We start from the raw sequence: 10,182 nt of genomic DNA, 5'->3' as shown, positions 1-10,182 counted from the left end.
CACCACCTACAGATCTTTTTTCCATGCCATTTTTTGTCAATTTGGAAAGGTTCTTGGCAAAGTTACCCAAAAATTGACGTATCATATGCCAACTGTTAATATTTGGCAACTTAGTCGCATTTCAGACTTTTATGATGCCATCCAGTGTCATGTTCCAATTGGCAAGCTTGTAATTAACGTGTATGACTCAGGATTTTGATCGCAAGTCCATATCCCATGTCGTTTGTTGCTTCCTCACATTCAACCTCCAGTTGTTCTTGCGGATAGTTAATAATACAACATTACCTAAGTGGATAGGAGGTTAGATCTGGAGATAATATTTTCACAAACAATTTAATTATGTAATCCTGAGGGACTTGTCTTAAAATTAATGTTAAGTTAGCTTTTATGTTATGTCACAACTTCAAAGTTCATAACCGGCTTGGCATGATACATGGCTCAGAGAGTATTTATTGTGATTCTTCGAACGGTAGGGAATCATTCTTCTGGTTCTTCTCTTGATCTCACCATGATAATATGTTTGCTTCAATTGTTACTTGTACCCAAACTTGCTTTAATTGTTAGTTGTACACAAACATTATATATAAGACAACCTTGCTTCTGATGGCCTCCGAGAATGCTTTGATAGCTAGAAGATCAGGGTTGTTTATTTGCTTGCGAAAAAAGAAAAAGAAAAAAAAAATCCTAAACTCCATATGAGATACTAACTCATGTCAATGTAAACTGCCACACCAATATCTTATATGTAATGCAATAAATTAAGCTCATTCAATTGGATGTACAAATTCATTACGCTTTATAACTCAAGACTTGTACCCTATAGCTAGTTCTACTGAAAAGAAGAAGTTGGAACAATACTGATTAACTGTTTATTTTTCTGAATTTTTTTTTCTAACTTGGCAAATAGTATCCGTATTTACATTACCGTTAACCAAATCTTTTAAGTGCAGGTACCTGGTCTAGTGTTTTGGATTGATTTAGGACTCAGGTCTTTCAATCAACAGTCAAAAAATTGGCAAGATTTCACCAATAAGACAACAATTCTAAGAGTGCTAACACTATGTGAGAAACTGATATCGTTGCTATTGTAATCTTCTGTGGTTAGTAGCTTCTTTTGTACCAAGCTTTGATGACTAATTAATTTTATGCTACATTTTTATCCAGAAATCTCAAGATGCTCCTTGGATCAAGCTTTGGTGATCACTAAACCTATTGTTGTTTTTCTACAAATGTTATTGACGTGTATTGCATTCCTTGTTCTTGTTGTTGCTTTTGTTTTTACTGCTAACATTATTGATTTTCTACTTATTTTCCTTTTCCTTCTCTTTATGTATTTCTATATGGTTTACTTCGTTATTATTGTTCTCATGTTTTTGTTATTCTCACCGTTACTATTACTATAGTTAATCTAGTCTATTTTATGTATGGTTTGTGTGAAAGCCAAATTCTACAGACTAAGTGCATGTGTCACCTTGAAGTCAAATTATTTACTGAATGTCTAAACTGTTAATGAGTTTATTCGTATTGGCAAACTATTTAAACTCTTTATAAGATGTTGCTGCGCAACCATAAATTCTCAAGGAAAATTTGATGAAATTCACGCTTGGGAAAGAGATTGAAAATATTTTTATAATATAGGGGGAAAAAACTTGAGGTGGTACAGTAGAAAAGTAAAATAAAAAGATAGTGAAGATAAAAGAAAATATACACGTAGATAACTATGCTTTGTGTTAAGAGCCAATCTAGACTGGCCCAGACAAAGTTCGTTTCTATCAAGTGGATCATCTCAAATAGGAATTAACATCATTTTTTAGATTAGTGGTAATTGTTCAGAGCGAAAAGACCAGTAAAACATATTACTTATATTTGAGTTGAATCCATTTCTTGAAGGGTAAGATTAGAAGGTCCAAAAGTCATGAAACGTTTGAAATTTAGAAATACGCTCATATCCACATTTGGTTGTTATTATAGATGTTTCATCTACGTTAAAATAGAATATATTTAGTCTTAAGGTTTTTTACTGATTTATCAGAACAGCATCTTAAGAGAATTGTTACCATGACTAATGTACTAAGAACTTCTTTTCTACATTGAAGAGTGCACTTTAGGGTAACAACATCATGTTGGAAAAAACTTTAAAGAAAAATTACTTTTTCTGTTAATTTGGATTGTGTTTATGCATAGCTTGTGTGTTCATTATTTTCTCTGGCCAATAAATTTTCTAAGCAACTTGTCCTGGGTTACTGAAAAAACTATGGTTCATTTTTGAGGAAAAAAATTGTATATACATATATACTGCACAGGCTACACATCTATTGAACGGATTCTGCAAATCGTCGGTCATATTACTAATTGAAGTTCTAAGAGGATATCATTTGCAATTTTATGGGATGATGATTTAGAGAAAATGCACCAATAGGCTGAAATGTCCAAATTCTTGGAAGCTAGAATTACTTGAGGAGCAAACATCAAAGGTGCTTTATGCATACATGCATAGTTTGTGTGCTTCAAACTTGACGGCCAATTTTACCAATTAGGAAATATGTGACTATATCTTAACTCATATTATAAATACCTATCCGCACTCTCCACTTGCGTCACCTGAATATTTAACAAAAATCAAAAGGAGAAGAATCAACGTAAGGTGCTCTTTTATTATTAGTTATTTTTATTATCTATTACTTTGTTCTGATTTTATTTTAATGTGTTGTATAACTTTTCAAATATACTCTTGTTGTTAATTTGATCATAGTTTTACTAATTTAATAATATGTTTATGTATTGGTTTATGAATAGTAATGACTTAATATTTTGAGCTGAAACCACTAAGAATATATTTTTATTAAGTATATGTTAATTGACATCTGCTTATCTAATGCTTGGACTTGCTGGCTCTTCAGCTTATTTAAACAAAGTGTTAATTGAAATTTGCTTATTGACTGATTGCTAAAATTCGAAGTTAACTTTAACAATATTTGTAACTTGTGATACCGTTTTTATCATCTCGCGTCACATCTTTGTGTCGCACGAATGGAGCATGACACAAGTCGAAAGTGTGGGCAAAGCATGTGTGGAGACGATCTTTCTACACATGTGGAAATGTGTCACAACTTGCGACACATATTTATGATACTTTTATTTTATTTTGTATCTAATGACACCACTAGGTGTCATGACTGACAATTTTTTTTTATTTGTGTCATTATTGTTTAATCCTTTGCGATTAGCACAACACTTCTACATGTGTCATAACATAAGTGTGAGCATATGCAACTTTTGTTGTAGTATATCAAAGTACCAAAAGAACTTGGGTATCTATATTAGTTATGCAAAGACTACAATTTCTAGTTTCGTGTATATTATGTTAACTGAGGAATAATGGTAAAATTATTTAGTGAAAGTGAACTGCTAGAACATTGCACAGTACTTTTTGCAAGATAGAAGTTATGTTCGCATATCTGACTTTATTTACTCCTTTTATACTGATGAAAAATAGAAAATAATATGGCGGGAAAATCTGAACTTATAAAGATATATGGGGAAAACTATCCACGGAGAAGGCTCCTCAAGTTCAAATCCGGCCAAAGAAAGTAACGTAGCAAATAGTCCAACTTCGCCTTTTATTCCCATCTAGAAACTGATCGAAAAACTATCAAACTCTCTGTCGAATGATAAGATGAGCTCCATCCAAAACCTTGGGAAAGACTTCAAGGTAAGAAAATAGTTGCAATTATTTACTATTTATATGTTATACCTATTTTTCATGAATTTGATGCGAATACATGTAAAGCAGGAGCGAAAAATTACTCGTCGCATGATGGTTGATCATCTCAGACTGATAGTCAATGATGACTATCTGCTCGCCAGCAGTATCAGAGCCTACAATAATGAGGTATTATTCTAAATTCTAGTATATATATATGAGTGTTTTGAAGTATAACTTTAGTAATTTTTTTATAGTCAATCTGTTTTTATAATGAGCTATTAGATGAAACATTTATTGTCTTTGAAATATCTCCATATATATTTTTTAAAGCATATAACGTGCCAATTGACTTAATTAATGTTTTTAAAGTAATGTGCTAATTGCCAGTTAATTCTATCATTAGCAATGTGGCTTTTGTATCACTATCAAACTTTTTTTCCCAAATGAATAATTTTACTTGATTTAGATCACAAATATACAAATACTTCAATTTTTTTTTATTTTGCTTTTTGGAATTAGTAATTAACAACTATTCATCATCCTACCTTCCTATGCGCGTTTCCTGTCTAGATTGCCCTCAAATTAGATTGAAAGTGCGGTCATCTGTTAATTAATATATTCTTTTCAACTGTTTATTAATTTTTCTCTCATTTTTTCCACAGTGCAAGGCGGCACGGGTTGTCGAAAATATCGTGGAATAGTGCGGGAGATGTGATCCCCATAAATAAAATAAAGTCGTACTCAAATCAAATATTATGTAATAAAATGTTTTTGAATATCATTATTCTAAAAGATGGATACTTATAAAGAGAAGTCCCATAATTATTTAACTCCCGATAAAACTGTCAGAGAGGCTTGTTTGTGTATTACTTTAACTATTAGTCTGTAAATCTTTAAACGTCACATTATTAAGTAATATTTTGATAGTTATATCATGTTTGAATGCAAATTAAAGCTGCCTCAAACATTTTTGAATAATTTCAAAATTTTAAGTGTAATATATTGTTTTTTCCTGAATGAAAATAGCAGGAAATTATCCCTATGTTTTATTGATAGAAGTTTAATGAAATGGACCAAAGTGCAAAGTAACAAATGTGCAAAGTATCAGACCAAGTGTACTAGCTTGGTCTGATACAATTTGGGGGGATTGCACTACCCAAAACTCTCTTTTATATTATGGTTAGCCATCCTCTCCAGACTTCTGACCCAAGACAGATTGTGCCGAATGGGAATGTTAGACGCAAACCAGTGTGTCTTATGTTCAAATTCAAATCGTCAATTGGAAACTTGCAAATATTTACTTTTTGAATGCCAATATTCTGCTTATGTTTGGAGCAAAGTGATAGACTGGTTGGATTGTACATAGAGGTCTTGCAGCTGAACCAAATAATCTCATGGTATAGCTTCAATTTGAAAGGTCTTGGATTCATAAAAAAATTATAAAAAATGGCTCTATCAGTGGTTGAAAGGTCTTGGATTCATGAAAAAGTTATAAAAATGGCTCTATCAGTGGCAGTGTATTGAATATGACAGGAAAGGAACTTGAGGATTTTTCAGCAAAAAGCTTGTGAACCTAATCAGTTATTCCGTGAAGTGAAGATCTCTATTTTCTTAAAAGTTCTTAATGTAAAAATTCCTTTTCATATGAGAGAGAAGATTGAGAAAATGTAATCTTTTGTTTAGTTGATTACCAGTTATAGTTCTGATAGTTTTTGATGTACTTCACAACTTCAATTTTAAAAAATGAATAAATATTTTCATTGATCAAAAGAAGGCCGGGACTAATTGTCCAAAAAAAGAAAAAACTGTAATGCAATAATGGCAATGAGGTGATGGTTCAGACTTCCCTACTACGTGGATGTCCTCCTATTCTGGTTCTAATCTGACCCTCGTTGTGACTCTTAAAGAAGTCTAGAATGACGAATTTCCATCCTCCAAGAGCTTGTGTTCTCCCTCTATTGATGAATCAAATGTATCTTTATCTGTTAGTCTAAGTGTAGACCCAAAGCTGAAGCCAAAGCTGGAATCAGAAAGATGAAGCAAAATGAAGGAAACAAGAAAACTACAGTACGGTCGACCGTGGTGGTCTCGACGGTCGACTGTGGACGTGCACGAGACAGGAAAAAGTCTCTGGACTTTTTTCGGTCAACCGCGGTGGTTGGTGCGGTCGACCCCGCCTGGACGCTGGAGCTAAGTAAGTCTCTGGACTTTTTCCGGCCGACTGCGACAGAAGATCTGGTCAACCGTGAAAACCCTGTAAGCGTAGTCTGGATTCTGTCGTTTATCCGGTCGACCGCGACTTGTTCGGCGGCCGACCACGAGTCAAGCGGACAGTTTCCTAAACTGTTTTGGATTCTGTTTTGATTCAGATTGATATAAATACCCAAACGATTTTTAGGGTTTATCAGACCATCAGAAACTATCTGAAAGAGAGTTTTAGAGAGAGAGAATCTTAGTGAGATTAAACCCTAGTTTGAGTGCTTGTATTCATTCTTCAATTAATCAAAGAATTATGTGGTGTGGCTCCCGAGAACATAAGCACGTTGCCGAACCTCATTAAATCTGTGTGTTCGTCTCTTTTACTATTCCTGCAAGTTTTGATCTTTATTGTGGTGAATTTCTTTCTTGCTCAACTTTCTAACAAGGTCCGAAAGAGTAAGGGTTCGATTTGACTATTTTGAATCCCTAACAACTGGTATAAGGGCTTCGTTCAGTAATTTGTGAGAAAGTCATGGCAGAGGAAATCAAATCTAAGATCGAGAAGTTTGACGGTTCATACTTAGCCTACTTGAAGTCGTACATGGAGGACTATCTATACCAGAAGGACTTGTATCGTCCGTTGATGGGCAATGATAAGGGACAGAAGAAAGAGGAGTCAGACGATGATTGAGAGAAACTGGATAGGAAGGCTCTAGGACAAATCCGGTTATCGCTCGTCAAGACAGTAGCCCACAATATTTTGAAGGAGAAGACGTCGGTAAGGCTTATGGAAGCGCTCGTGAAGATGTACGAGCAATCATCTGCAGCAAACAATGTGCATATGGTAAAAACTCTTTTCAACCTCAAGATGGCAGAAGGACGGTCCTTCACGATGCACCTCAGCGAGTTCAACACGATTGTTGATCACCTTATCTCCATAGACATCATGTTTGATGACGAAGTGCAGACCCTTTTATTACTATCGTAGTTGTCGGATAGTTGGGCAGGTTGTGTGACGGCAATCAGCAATTCGGCGGGAAAGGAAAATTTAAAGCTGAGTGAAGTGGTCAGTATGATTCTATCCGAGGAGGTCAGAAGAAAATCGTCTGAATTAGAAGGTTCAGGTTCAGCTCTAAGTTTCGAGCAGAGAGGCAGAAGCCAAAAGAAAGGGAATCAGAACAGGAATCGGTCGAAGTCGAAGAAGAGATCGAACTCGAAGGTTAGGTCTATCAAAAGAAAGTGTTGGAACTGCGGCCAGGAGGGCCATATATCTTCAATCTGCAAGAGTCCAAAGAAGGATCCGAGTAAGCAGGAGGCTCATATCGTGCAGGATGCTTTGATTCTTGCTATGGACAGCGATTCAGGTTTTTGGGTCATTGACTCAGGAGCCTCTTTCCATGCCACTGCTAATAAGAAGCTTTTTCAGAATTATGTAGTAGGGGACTTTGAAAAAGTGTATTGGGGGGACAATGAGCCCTGTAATATTATTGGAAAGGATGATGTGCAGATTCAGATGAAGGGCTCTAAGTGGAACTTGAAGAACGTGAGACACGTACCGAAGCTGAAGATGAATCTTGTTTCGGTGGGACAGCTTGGAGCAGAAGGCTATGTTTCGATATTCACAAGGGATTCATGGAGAATCTCTAACGGTACAATGGTAGTTCTCCGAGGCAACAAATTAGGGACTATTTACCTCACCTCACATGCGAGTAACACCCTCGCAATTACAATTGGGAAAGAGAGTACAGATCTGTAGCACAACAGGCAAGGGCACATGAGCGAGAAGGGGATGAATATCTTACATTCACAGGGAAAGCTAACTAGGATCGACTCCGTGGAAGTCGGGGTTTGTGAAGACTACATCTTTGGAAAGCAGAAGAGGTTTAGTTTCCAGAAGGGTGGAAGGCCACCTAAGGCTCAGAAGCTAGAGTTGATTCATACAGATATATGGGGTCCAGCTAGTGTGTTTTCTTTTGGCGGTTCGAGATTCTATGTCACTTTCATCGACGATCACTCAAGAAAGGTGTGGGTTTACTTCATGAAGCACAAGTCAGAGGTGTTCGGAGTCTTCAAGAAGTGGAAGGCCATGGTGGAGAACGAGACAGAGCTGAACGTGAAGTGTCTGAGATCAGACAATGGTGGAGAATACTTGCTGGAGGAGTTCAAGAGGTTCTATGCTACGAATGATATTCGCTTAGAGAGGATGTGACGCCCCTGGGTTCACACAAGGTTGCAGTCCGAGGTGAAACCAGAAATGTCAAACCTGCCATGCACCACACCGTGCAATAACATGTTTCACCATCACAATTACTATCCCTCTAGTGGAATCAACAACAGGTGTAGTACAAAGCAAGTAAAAGATTTTACAACAAATGTTTGATGAAATAATAGGACTCAAATTAATACATCTCATAAATCAAATAAGCTGAAGTACATAGTCAAAGTCTGAAATGAATAATAAAGATCTGGAGACCTCAACATGTCTCAAAGTACATAATGTCTGATATAGGAAATAAGGCACACAACCTTTATAACTCTAGAACATAAACCACTCAAGTCTAAAATGTCTCAAGTGGAGTACAAAAATAAATACATCTAAAAAGAGGATAATAGACACTAGTAAGGGTCGCCCTCAACCTGCGACTCTTCGGGCTCCTGGCTCGTTACCTAAAAGGGGGAGGGACAACGAGCGTCAAAGCGCTAGCGAGCAACATCACAACCAACCCCAAGGGATAGGGCTCGTTGTGTATGAAAATACAGTTAATACATAATAATATAAATCATTTACACAAACAATAATGGGTTTTAGTACTTAGGGAAATACAACACGAGCATATGTACGTCGAGCGAAATAATCCAAACAAGGAAACCCTCATGTATATACCTTGTATCTCAAATTGTAAATCCCTAAATATCAAACCCGAGATTTGTCACAAGCAAAAAATAAAGAAATGAATACAAACCTACCTCTACCAATAAAATGTAAACCTGTCAAAGCTACAATAGGTGACATGTCCAGCCTAGGTAGCTATTATGTCCCAGGCTCATACAATATGTCGTGTACCCAAACTTGATTTAGTAACATGCTCAAGGTTTAGCAAAAGTCTAAAACATGACAGTAATGGATTATAGTCCAACACGAGGACTTTAATGGATTATAGTCCAACCACGAGGACTTTTATGGATTATAGTCCAACACGAGGACTGCGTATAAGAAGGTATGCATGTCTTATTCCCGTACGTACCCTGCTGTACTGACTTAAGCTTGTGTCCGAAATGTCATCTTACATGTACAGGTGAAATCATAGTCACTACAATTAAGTACTCAATAAACAAGGCACTCCTCAAGTTCAAACGTGATAGACAGTACCCTTGAATATGTAAACGCTGTATATATATATATATATATATATATACACCCAGCAGGTGATTTAAACAGAAGCACAAACGAAACAGAAAGCAAATACTGCGATGAGTCGACTTGTGCTCAATTATGAGTCGACTCAGCAGAACACATTTGATAACAGGAAAGGACTTCATGAGTCGACTCATGGTTTGTTATGAGTCGACTCATGACTTATGGGTCGACTCGTATACTGATGAGTCGACTCAGCAGAATCAAAAAGGCAATACAACTAGACTTCGTGAGTCGACTCATGACAGTCATGGGTCGACTCAACCTGATGAGTCGACTCATGATGAGTCGTGAGTCGACTCACGGGCTGAACAAAGCATTTCTCACAACTGTAACTCGTTCAACTCGATCCACACTTCCATTTACTGATCTACACTTCTATAGCCATCGATTCTCGACTATGATACAGTGAGAAAAAAACATATTTATCATGAGAAACGATTTTCTTGTAGGTTAAATCTAACATTTAACTCCTATACATGAAAGAAAGCATTTAATCAATATAAAACTCATATTTTTATTCTTTAAATAAAATTCCAGATCTGAGTTTTCATTAAAAACTTGTTGGTGGGGATTTAAAATCTGAAACACATGATTTCTAGCATTAACCCTAACAAGGATATTGATTTATACTTGAAAATAAGTCTTAGGCTCAATAAAACTCATGGAAAATAGTTGTAAACTCTTAAAAACATGGGAGAAAGATTGGACGAGATGTTACTCGCCTCAGATGTGATGAAGAACAATCCCCTTTGCTGCAGTCCACAAGAAGCTGCTGAAATCCCCCAAAAATCGCTCAAGAATGCCCAAAAACGAGCTAGGGTTTTGAGGGGGAGAGGAGGCTAGGGTTTCTCTGGGGTTA

At 36.3% G+C, this 10,182-nt stretch overlaps 1 long non-coding RNA gene across 1 annotated transcript; it reads left to right on the top strand.

The window, feature by feature from the left end:
- LOC109850433 lies at positions 339 to 4,520 on the top strand. Its single transcript, XR_002249427.1, has 5 exons — positions 339 to 1,062; positions 1,165 to 1,196; positions 3,497 to 3,712; positions 3,794 to 3,892; positions 4,369 to 4,520. It is a non-coding gene; the product is annotated as an uncharacterized LOC109850433 (long non-coding RNA).

This window comes from Asparagus officinalis, chromosome 7 (assembly GCF_001876935.1).
Source record: "Asparagus officinalis chromosome 7, Aspof.V1, whole genome shotgun sequence".
NCBI classification, from domain to species: Eukaryota; Viridiplantae; Streptophyta; class Magnoliopsida; order Asparagales; family Asparagaceae; genus Asparagus; species Asparagus officinalis.
This window is presented reverse-complemented; position numbering and strand designations above follow the sequence as displayed.